Below are 11,548 nucleotides of genomic sequence, written 5' to 3'. Positions count from 1 at the left end.
TGTCGATTAAACATACCTGTGCATCTCCCTTGCCTCGTGCCAGCCCAAAACACGTTTTCCTTCTGCTAGTTCCATGCTGTGTTTTCCGGCCTGAAATGGCTCACAAAGTTCTTAAACCGTCTTTTGTCATTCATAATGTGGGACGATGCACCTGTGTCCACAATCAGTACCATTCGTTGCAATTGCTGTGTTGTCCAGCTGGTATCCTCAGTCTCCATCCTGAAGGAGTAATCCTCACCTCCAGTTGCTCTGCTGGCGTCATCATGTTGCATTTCATGGCTGCCACCGCCGTCATCTTCTCCGCCATCTTGGACGCGTGCGTAACGGGCGCTCTGTCCGCGCTTCTTCCGGCATGCTTGGTCCGCGTGTCCCGTGTGTTTACAGAAACTACACCAAACAGTCTTTGAGCAGTCATCTTTACGGTGACCCTTTTCGCCGCATCGCCAACACGCCAGCCCCGTCGGCGGTCCGCTTTTCTTCTTTTGCGCCGCCCGTGCTTTCATCACTCTCTCTCCCGCCTCCTCGGCGAGCGATCCTGTGTCTTCCGCTGCCTCGAAGTTCCGTAATTTGGCCTTGAACTCCCCCAGCGAAACGTCCGTTGAGCCGTGCGTCACCATTAACGTGAACGGCTTATATTTTTACGGTAGCCCTCTCATAATCATTGCCATCATCAACCCTTCGCTCGGCGCTTCACCCGCGCGTCTCAGTGCCGTGATAATCTGTTCAGCTCTGATGATATATTCAGTCACAGTCTCTGTGTCCGCTTTCTTCAGCGCCGTCATCGTAATGTATAGGGAGACGATGCGGGGCCTACCTTTGCCGATATAGTGTTCTCGCAACATTCTGAGACTTTACCGGCCCTTGTCTTTTGTGTCTCTGAATATGAGTCCTAAACTTGTGTTGTCGAGGAGTGGTGCCAGCGCATAATATGCGTCGGCATTCAGCTTGTCGTCCTGGGCCCTGGCTTCCTCTGTCAGCGGGCCAGTCGGCTCTTTCAAAATTGTCTCTTTCAAACCCACTCCGTGCATACAGCACAACATCCTCTCTTCCCAGAGCTCGTACTCATCTGCTCTCCCATCGAAGGTGGGCCACTTGCTCTTGCTTCTGTTCGCCATGGCTTGTGTGTTCGTAGCTCCGCTTTACTGTCCGTTAGCCTAGCTTTAGCTTCCCGTGGTACTCCCGCCGCTAAACTAGCTATACCTTGCAGCTAACTCGCTACCGTTGCTTCACCGTGCTAACGTGCACTTCGTTACTGCATTCAGAATCTATTCTCGCGACTCTGGGCCCATAACCTGATAAAATCCATGGTCATGTGGCATCATAGGATTATACCTTGATGCCCAGTCGCAGCAGAAGAATAATTCTGATATGTAGACAACTTCTCTCGTTAGCCAACTGGCGTAGTTTATTTCAGCAACACACACGAACTGCTCTTCTCCAGAGCCAAAAGAAGCTGCTGCTAGCCTTCTACCACTCGTCCATCGAGAGCCTGCTGACGTACTGTGTCTCCACCTGGTACAGCGGCTGCACTGAGGCGGACAGAGTGAGGCTCCAGAGGACAGTCAAAACAGCGCAAAGGATTATTGGCTGCCCTCTCCCCTCACTATCGGACATCTACACCCCCCGGTGCCTCTGAAGGGCTCTCAACATCGTCAAAGACAATACCCACCCAAACTCACACCTGTTCGACCTGATGCCCTCTGGCAGGCGCTACAGATGCATCAAATCGAGGACAAATCGACTGAGAAACAGTTTCTTTCCGAGAGCCATCTCCATTCTGAACTCTCACACACACACGAGAACACCCTTACCTTGCAGAACAGCATTGTGATGTGTTTTTATATACCCTATTCAGTACTAAATTCCATTGCACTCTCTTATTTATTTATCTAATTTATATATTTGTCTGTATTATTGTTGTATTGCACTGGAGAGGGGAGCCCTCTAATCTCGTTGCACACTTGAGTACAATGACAATAAAGGGATTTCTAATTCTAAAGTATTCCCAGGCGGTCTCCCATCCAAGTACTAACCAGGCCCGACCCTGCTTAGCTTCCGAGATCAGACGAGATCGGGCGTTCTCAGGGTAGTATGGCCGTAAGCGACAATTCCTTTCAAAATTTTGCATTTTATACATGTGGTCTTTATTGTGGCAAATACTTCAATCCAAAAATACGTAACAAGAATCTGAAACTATAACCACAGTCACAAATGTGTAACAACAATCTACAATGCATGATTGAAGTCACAGATATATGACAAATATCAGCAAATGTGTACAATGATTTGTTGGCACATACACATGGTTAAATGCGGACAAAAATCCATAGATGGGCGACCTGTAAAAACGGGACCTTTTGATTGGCTGTGTTCTTACATGTGACGTTTGCGTGTGCTGATTTGCAAATGCGTGTCAGGAGACTTGTGTGTGGCTCCGTAGCTACACATTCGGACCACATGGGGGCACTAATATTATACCAGCCCCATACCACCAATATATACACCAATAACATGAGGGGGCGTTCACTGCTATCCACCCATGGTCACGTACAATTTATTTGACATTATTTAAATTAAATTGGAATAAATGGAAGAATAAAGTGGAACTAATAAAATAAGAACCAATGATATAACCAGTGAAGCTAAAAAAAATGAATGAAGCTTCTCCACACCTGCTAATTGCCACATTAACCATACTTCCCTTTATTGCATTCAGTAAACACCATTTGTTTAAATTGATTCATTAACTTTTTATTTAGTAAACACTCACTGCACCGACCCAACCGGACTGCATCGGGTCATCTGTCTGCTACACCTGTGGACTCCGAGGGTCCCCTTTTGGTCTTAATTTGTAGCTCCGGAGCCACACTCAAGTCTCCAGACAAGCATTTGCAAATTACCACACGCATTTGCGAGTCGTCCACGGCAAGACTGTAGCAACACCCAAAGGCAGACCTGCGTGAAGTTGGCGCCCCATTTCTTGCAAAAATAGGGGGAAACAGTTTGTTTCGTTTGTGCTGCGTTTGTGCTCGTTTGTGCTGTTAAAATTTTCGTTTGTGCTGCTACGGTTCCAGAGATATTACACTTTGTTTTATTTCGAGTGATGACGTCACCCTGCCCCCCATTTTCATCCAAATGGGTCGGGAATGGTGCCATTCGTTTGTGCTGCGTTTGTGCTCGTTTGTGCTGTTAAAAGTTTCGTTTGTGCTGCTTCGGTTCCAGAGATATTACACTTTTTTATTTCGAGTGGTTACTCTGGACAGGCGTAATGGTGCCTCTCTTCCGAAGTACCAGCATCACTGCAAGTTTGGCAGCTGTTGAAGCAGAGTTCAACAACATAAAAAAGGGCTTTTCAAGCATGAAGCTTCTCATTCGTGTTGACCGTTTCGTTGCTCGTCATCTTGCCTTCATTGAGGGAAACGTGGATTTCTGCTGCAAAACAAAAAAGCTGATGTAGGTGATGGATTAAGACCTGACGATGCCTCTACTACTTCTCATACTGAGGGAAAAAATACATTAAAAAAATTATCTTGCCCTTGGTGATGAGTCTGATGCTGCTACAGTCTTCATACTACTACTACTGAAGTTGAGAACTGGAGAGGCTTCGTAGATTGACACCGACTGTAACTCCCTCCGCAGGCACGACAAACACAAATGGTTTTCTTTTGGATAACGGGTTTAATGAAGGCATCTTATTCCAACAAAGTAACTAATGTCACATACTGGAAGAATATAGAAACGAAAAAATTCTCGTTAGCTGCTGCCGCAAAAGAAGGAATTGAAGGGTGAATTTCTGAGGTGATCACTTGTCCTCCTTGTCTCTATTCTTAATAAAGTTTGACTGAAGCAACTGCAGGGTCAAACCAGTTGATCGTCGAAACACGTGCGGAGCCAAAACCGGGAAGTATTTAAAGGGAAACGGAAGGCAAGGGCGTGTCCTCCAAACAATGCGATACTATGTGTATAATTAAATGTAAATACTAATATGTAAATTACTTAACTGCATACATGAACTATACATATAATTAATTATAAATAAATAACAAGGAACAAATTAATTAAATCCATGCCCAATTATGGCTACATTTACACTGACTGACCTTGGTATGAGTTGAACAGAAGTTGCCCTGCTAGAAATTCCCAGAAGTCTGGTGCTGACAGAATTTACTTTGAGAGCAGTCATAGCATTTCAAAGAGGCTTGACCCAGGATTATCTTAGACATTATGTGGCATACTGCAGGAGGGCTGCTTTTGGCTGGGAGATGTACAATGACCTGGAAAGTGGAGTGCAAGCAGCATCAGAAAAGACAAAGATCTTCCCACATGCTTTGTTCTTCACAAAGCAGTGATTGCTTAATTGTTGCAATGTAAATAGTTAGGTGTTTTTTTTTGTTTCAGTTTTTTTTTTTTTTACACATAAAGCTATTTCAACCCAAGCTTTCCCTGCAGGCTCTCATCAATTACACATGTACTGTTTTTACATGAATTCAGTTGTTCTCAAATGAGGGAATGCTACATTGAGGGGTGTGTTTATGTTGTTTTTATTTCAAAATAGTTCAACGGATATGTTTCGACCTCACGTCTGCTATAATTTAAGAAATAATCACATAGCTTTAATGACTACTGATGAAATAAATGAGTGAGCAGTAGAACAACATATTAAAAGAAATAAGATCAAATTTAAAGTAATTGACAGCAGTGAAAACAGGAAGATTTTAAGATAACTGTATGCTAGCAAAAAAAGCTACAACTGTGAGTGTAACATGTTTACCTGAAGTTCCTCCGGCAACAGTTGCTTTCCAGAATCATGAAGAATGTAAAATGCGCAGAAACATACAAAACATCGGTTCATTCCAGGAACTAGTTTATAACCTGGAATTAATAACAAATACGAGTGATTGAAGTGATTAACTGAACGCGGTAGCACAATACCTAGCTCCTTGTTCGACAGCATCCAAAACAAATTAGACTGACGCCGGAGCGTTAGTGTTTGTGACGTCACCGCGTGAATTAAAACGTAGAATATCTATCGAACCGAAGCAGCACAAACGAAACTTTAAACAGCACAAACGAGCACAAACGCAGCACAAACGAATGGCACCATTCCCGACCCATTTGGATGAAAATGGGGGGCTGGGTGACGTCATCACTCGAAATAAAACAAAGTGTAATATATCTGGAACCGTAGCAGCACAAACGAAAATTTTAACAGCACAAACGAGCACAAACGAAACAATTTCCCCCTATTTTTGCAAGAAATGGGGGGCCAACTTCACGCAGGTGTGGAGCATCACTTCGATAGCTCAGTTGGTAGAGCAGATGACTGTAGAGTATCAAAACTGACATCCTTTCAGCGGAACGCGATTGAAGTTCTAATCGGAAATCCTTCGGTAGCTGGTTCAACTCCGGCTCGAAGGAACTATTGCAGGTTTTCCAATTTTAATCCAAAACTGTAAATTAAAATCTTTGGCGAATTTGTCTGAATCTACTCAAGTCAATTTATATCTGGTATCTCCCAACGTCACGAGTAGGGACTCCCAAAACCAGAGTGAGTTCCAGCAATACTTCGATAGCTCTGTTGGTAAAGCGGAGGACTTAAGTAATTCCGAGCACAAGTACTTTGCTCCCTGGTTTTCATCCAGCTCAAAGGATGTTGCCCGAATTTCAAATCAATCAAAAATTGTAACTAAAGATCTGATGCAAATTCATCCGCCCAGAGCCAAGGCTGGCGCTCCCAGTTGGGGGATTATCTAAATATATAAGGAACATGCCACAATTACTTAATACTACCTGTTGTAAAATCCAGTCTATATCAGTTGTCTGTCCCAATAGCACAAATCTGGTAACTCAGTTGGCAAAGTGGAAAACTGTTGTGGTTCCACACCAAAATTTTGAAGTAGCTATTTAAAATGCAGCTCAAAGGACATTTTACTGGATTTCATATCTTAATCAAGATTGAAAAAGTAGATAAAATTCTGTTGCTACTTCATCAAAATCCACTAGTCGGCCATCCTAACACCACAGGTAGGCACTCCCAATAATGCAGATGCGTGGAGCATCCCTTCGATAGCTCAGTTGGTAGTGCGGAGGACTGTAGAGTGTGAAAACTGACATCCTTTCGGCGGAATGCGATGGAACTTCTAATCGGAAGTCCTTAGGTCGCTGGTTCAAATCCGGCTCGAAGGAACTGTTACAAGCTTTCCAATTTTAATCCAAAACTGTAAATAAAAATCTTTGGTGAATTTGTATGAATCTACACAAGTCTAGTCTGGTCTATCCCAATGTCATGAGGAGGTCCTCCCAAAACCAGAGTGAGGTCCAGCAATACTTTGATAGCTCTGTTGGTTAAGCGGAGGTCTTAAGTAATTCCGAGCACAAGTCCTTTACTCCCTGGTTTTCATCCGGCTCAAAGGATGTTGCCCCGAATTTCAAATCAATCAAAAATTGGAACTAAAGATCTGATGCAAAATCATCCTCCCAGAGCCAGGGCTGGCACTCCCAATTAGGAGAGCATCTAAATATATGAAGAACATACCACAATTACTGAATACTACCTGTTGTAAAATCCAGTCTATATCAGTTGTCTGTCCCAATAGCACAAATCTGGTAACTCAGTTGGCAAAGTGGAAAACTGATGTGGTTCCACACCAAAATTGTGAGGCAGCTATTTAAAATGCAGCTCTAAGGACATTTTATTGGATTTCAAATCTTAATCAATATTGAAAAAATGAAATAAAAATCTGTTGCTACTTCATCAAAATCCACTAGTCGGCCATCCTAACACCACATGTAGGCACTCCCAATAATGCAGATGAGTGGAGCATCCCTTCGATAGCTCAGTTGGTAGAGCGGAGGACTGTAGAGTGTGCGAACGGACATCCTTTCGGCGGAACGCAATAGAAATTCTAATCTGAAATCCTTAGGTAGCTAGTTCAAATCTGGCTTGAAGGAACTATTGCAGGTTTTCCAATTTTAATCCAAAACTGTAAATAAAAATCTTTAGCGAATTTGTCTGAATCTACTCAAGTCAATTTATATCTGGTATCTCCCAACGTCATGAGTATGGACTCCCAAAACTAGAGTGAGTTCCAGCAATATTTCGATAGCTCTGTTGGTAAAGCGGAGCATTTAAGTAATTCCGAGCACAAGTCCTTTGCTCCCTGGTTTTAATCCGGCTCAAAGGATGTCGCCCCGAATTTCAAATAAATCACAAATTGTCACTAAAGATATGAAGCAAATTCATCCTACCAGAGCCAAGGCTGGCGATCCCAATTAGGAGAGCATCTAAATATATGAAGAACATACCACAATTACTGAATACTACCTGTTGTAAAATCCAGTCTATATCAGTTGTCTGTCCCAATAGCACAAATCTGGTAACTCAGTTGGCAAAGTGGAAAACTGATGTGGTTCCACACCAAAATTGTGAGGCAGCTATTTAAAATGCAGCTCTAAGGACATTTTATTGGATTTCAAATCTTAATCAATATTGAAAAAATGAAATAAAAATCTGTTGCTACTTCATCAAAATCCACTAGTCGGCCATCCTAACACCACATGTAGGCACTCCCAATAATGCAGATGAGTGGAGCATCCCTTCGATAGCTCAGTTGGTAGAGCGGAGGACTGTAGAGTGTGCGAACGGACATCCTTTCGGCGGAACGCAATAGAAATTCTAATCTGAAATCCTTAGGTAGCTAGTTCAAATCTGGCTTGAAGGAACTATTGCAGGTTTTCCAATTTTAATCCAAAACTGTAAATAAAAATCTTTAGCGAATTTGTCTGAATCTACTCAAGTCAATTTATATCTGGTATCTCCCAACGTCATGAGTATGGACTCCCAAAACTAGAGTGAGTTCCAGCAATATTTCGATAGCTCTGTTGGTAAAGCGGAGCATTTAAGTAATTCCGAGCACAAGTCCTTTGCTCCCTGGTTTTAATCCGGCTCAAAGGATGTCGCCCCGAATTTCAAATAAATCACAAATTGTAACTAAAGATATGAAGCAAATTCATCCTACCAGAGCCAAGGCTGGCGCTCCCAATTGGGAGAGCATCTAAATATATGAAGAACATGCCACAATTACGGAATACTACCTGTTGTAAAATCCAATCTATATCGGTTGTCTGTCCCAATAGCACAAATCTGGTAACTCAGTTGGCAAAGTGGAAAACTGTTGTGGTTCCACACCAAAATTTTGAAGTAGCTATTTCAAATGCAGCTCAAAGGACATTTTACTGGATTTTAAATCTTAATCATGATTGAAAAAATGAAATAAAAATTTGTTGCTACTTCATCAAAATCCACTAGTCGGCCATCCTAATACCACAGGTAGGCACTCCCAATAATGCAGACGACTGGCGGATCTGTTCGATACCTCAGTTGGTAGAGCGGAGGACTGTAGAGTGTGAAAACTGACATCCTTTCGGCGGAACGCAATGGATGTTCTAATCGGAAATCCTTAGGTCGCTGGTTTAAATCCGGCTCGAAGGAACTGTTAGAGGCTTTCCAATTTTAATCCAAAACTGTAAATAAAAATCTTTGGTGAATTTGTATGAATCTACACAAGTCGAGTCTGGTCTATCCCAACGTCATGAGTAGGTGCACCCAAAACCAGAGTGAGGTCCAGCAATACTTCGATAGCTCTGTTGGTAAAGCGGAGGTCTTAAGTAATTCCGACCACAAGTCCTTTACTCCCTGGTTTTCATCCGGCTCAAAGGATGGTGCCCCGAATTTCAAATCTATCAAAAATTGGAACTAAAGATCTGATGCAAAATCATCCTCCCAGAGCCAAGGCTGGCGCTCCCAATTGGGAGAGCATCTAAATATATGAAGAACATGCCACAATTACTGAATCCTACCTGTTGTAAAATCCAATCTATATCAGTTGTCTGTCCCAATAGCACAAATCACGTAACTCAGTTGGCAAAGTGGAAAACTGTTGTGGTTCCACACCAAGATTTTGAGATAGCTATTTAAAATGCAGCTCAAAGGACATTTGACTGGATTTTAAATCTTAAACAATATTGAAAAAATGAAATAAAAATCCGTTGCTACTTCATCAAAATCCACTAGTCGGCCATCCTTACACTATTGGTGGACACTTTCAATAATGCCGATCTGCGGCGCACCCCTTCCATAGCTCAATAGGTTGAGGGGAGGACTGTAGAGTTTGAAAACTGACCTCCTTTCGACTGAAAGCGATCGAAGTTCTAATAAAATACTTGGGTTGCTGTTTCAAATCTGGCCCCAATGAATTTTTGCAGACTTTCTATTCTTGATCAAAAATTGTAAATAAAAATCTTTGGCAAATTTGTTTGAATCTACTCGAGTCAAATCTGGTATCTCCCAACGTCATGAGTAGGGACTCCCAAAACCAGAGTGAGTACCAGCAATACTTTGATAGCTCTGTTGGTAAAGCAGAGGACTTAAGTAATTCCTAGCACAAGTCCTTTGCTCCCTGGTTTTCATCCGGCTCAAAGGATGGTGCCCCGAATTTCAAATCAATCAAAAATTGTAACTAAAGATCTGAAGCAAATTGATCCTCCCAGAGCCAAGGCTGGCGCTCCCAATTGGGAGAGCATCTAAATATATAAGGAACATGCCACAATTACTGAATACTACCTGTTGTAAAATCCAATCTATATCGGTTGTCTGTCCCAATAGCACAAATCTGGAAACTCAGTTGGCAAAGTGGAAAACTGTTGTGGTTCCACACCAAAATTTTGAAGTAGCTATTTCAAATGCAGCTCAAAGGACATTTTACTGGATTTTAAATGTTAATCAAGATTGAAAAAGTAGATAAAATTCTGTTGCTACTTCATCAAAATCCACTAGTCGGCCATCCTAATACCACAGGTAGGCACTCCCAATAATGCAGATGACTGGCGGATCCCTTCGATAGCTCAGTTGGTAGAGTGGAGGACTGTAGAGTGTGAAAACTGACATCCTTTCGGCGGAATGCGATGGAAGTTCTAACCAGAAATCCTTAGGTCGCTGATTCAAATCCGGCTCGTAGGAACTATTGCAGGGTTTCCAATTTTAATCCAAAACTGTAAATAAAAATCTTTGGCGAATTTGTCTGAATCTACTCAAGTCAATTTATATCTGGTTTCTCCCAACGTCATGAGTAGGGACTCCCCAAACCAGAGTGAGTTCAAGCAATACTTTGATAGCTCTGTTGGTAAAGCGGAGGACTAAAGTAATTCCGAGGACAAGTCCTTTGCTCCCTGGTTTTCATTCGGCTCAAAGGATGTTGCCCCGAATTTCAAATCAATCAAATATTGGAACTAAAGATCAGATGCAAATTCATCCTCCCAGAGCCAAGGCTGGCGCTCCCAATTGGGAGAGCATCTAAATATATGAAGAACATGCCACAATTACTGAATACTACCTCTTGTAAAATCCAATCTATATCGGTTGTCTGTCCCAATAGCACAAATCTGGTAAGTCAGTTGGCAAAGTGGAAAACTGTTGAAGTTCCACACCAAAATTTTGAAGTAGCAATTTCAAATGCAGCTCAAAGGACATTTGACTGGATTTTAAATCTTAATCAAGATTGAAAAAATGAAATAAAAATCTTTTGCTACTTCATCAAAATCCACTAGTCGGCCATCCTAACACCACAGGTAAGCACTCCTAATAATGCAGACTAGTGGAGCATCCCTGCGATAGCTCAGTCGGTAGAGCGGAGGACTGTAGAGTGTGAAAACTGACATCCTTTCGGCGGAACGCGATGGAAGTTCTAATCGGAAATCCTTAGGTCGCTGGTTCAAATCCGGCTCGAAGGAACTATTACCGGCTTTCCAATTTTAATTCAAAACTGTAAATAAAAATCTTTGGTGAATTTGTATGAATCTACACAAGTCTAGTCTGGTCAATCCCAACGTCATGAGTAGGGACTCCCAAAACCAGAGTGAGTTCCAGCAATACTTCGATTGCTCTGTTGGTAAAGCGGAGGATTTAAGTAATTCCGAGCACAAGTACTTTGCTCCCTGGTTTTAATCCGGCTCAAAGGATGTTGCCCCGAATTTCAAATGGATCAAATATTGTAACTAAAGATCTGAAGGAAATTCATCCTCCCAGACCCAAGGCTGGCCCTCCCAATTGGGTGATTATCTAAATATATAAGGAAGATGCATCAATTACTTAATACTACCTCTTGTAAAATCCAATCTATATCGGTTGTCTGTCCCAATAGCACAAATCTGGTAACTCAGTTTTCTAAGTGGAAAACTGTTGTGGTTCCATACCAAAATTTTGAGGTAGCTATTTAAATTGTAGCTCAATGGACATTTTCCTGGATTTCAAATTTTAATCAATCTTGAAAAATTTAAAGAAAAATCTGTTGCTACTTCATCAAAATCCACTAGTCAGCCATTCTAACACCACAGGTAAGCACTCCCAATAATGCAGACCCGTGGAGCATCCCTTCGATAGCTCAGTTGGTAGAGCGGAGGACTGTAGAGTGTGAAAACTGACATCCTTTTGGCGGAACGCGATGGATGTTTGAATTGGAAATCCTTAGGTTCCTGGTTCAAATCCAGCTCA

The 11,548-nt window shown here is 42.2% G+C and overlaps 1 non-coding gene and 1 pseudogene across 1 annotated transcript; one reads left to right on the top strand and one right to left on the bottom strand.

Moving 5' to 3' along the window:
- Window positions 1–1,983: 1,983 nt before the first annotated feature.
- On the bottom strand, window positions 1,984–2,103 carry LOC148330822 (5S ribosomal RNA; annotated as a pseudogene).
- Window positions 2,104–10,662: 8,559 nt separating this feature from the next.
- Window positions 10,663–10,788, top strand: trnay-gua (transfer RNA tyrosine (anticodon GUA)). The gene is made up of 2 exons: window positions 10,663–10,699; window positions 10,753–10,788. It is a non-coding gene; the product is annotated as a tRNA-Tyr (tRNA).
- The last annotated feature ends 760 nt before the right edge of the window (window positions 10,789–11,548 follow it).

This window comes from Idiotropiscis lumnitzeri, chromosome 9 (assembly GCF_059441095.1).
Source record: "Idiotropiscis lumnitzeri isolate Australia: NSW breed Sydney's pygmy pipehorse chromosome 9, RoL_Ilum_1.0, whole genome shotgun sequence".
In the NCBI taxonomy this organism is placed as follows: domain Eukaryota; kingdom Metazoa; phylum Chordata; class Actinopteri; order Syngnathiformes; family Syngnathidae; genus Idiotropiscis; species Idiotropiscis lumnitzeri.
The sequence above is the reverse complement of the archived record's forward strand: the minus strand, read 5'-3'. Positions and strand labels throughout refer to the sequence as shown.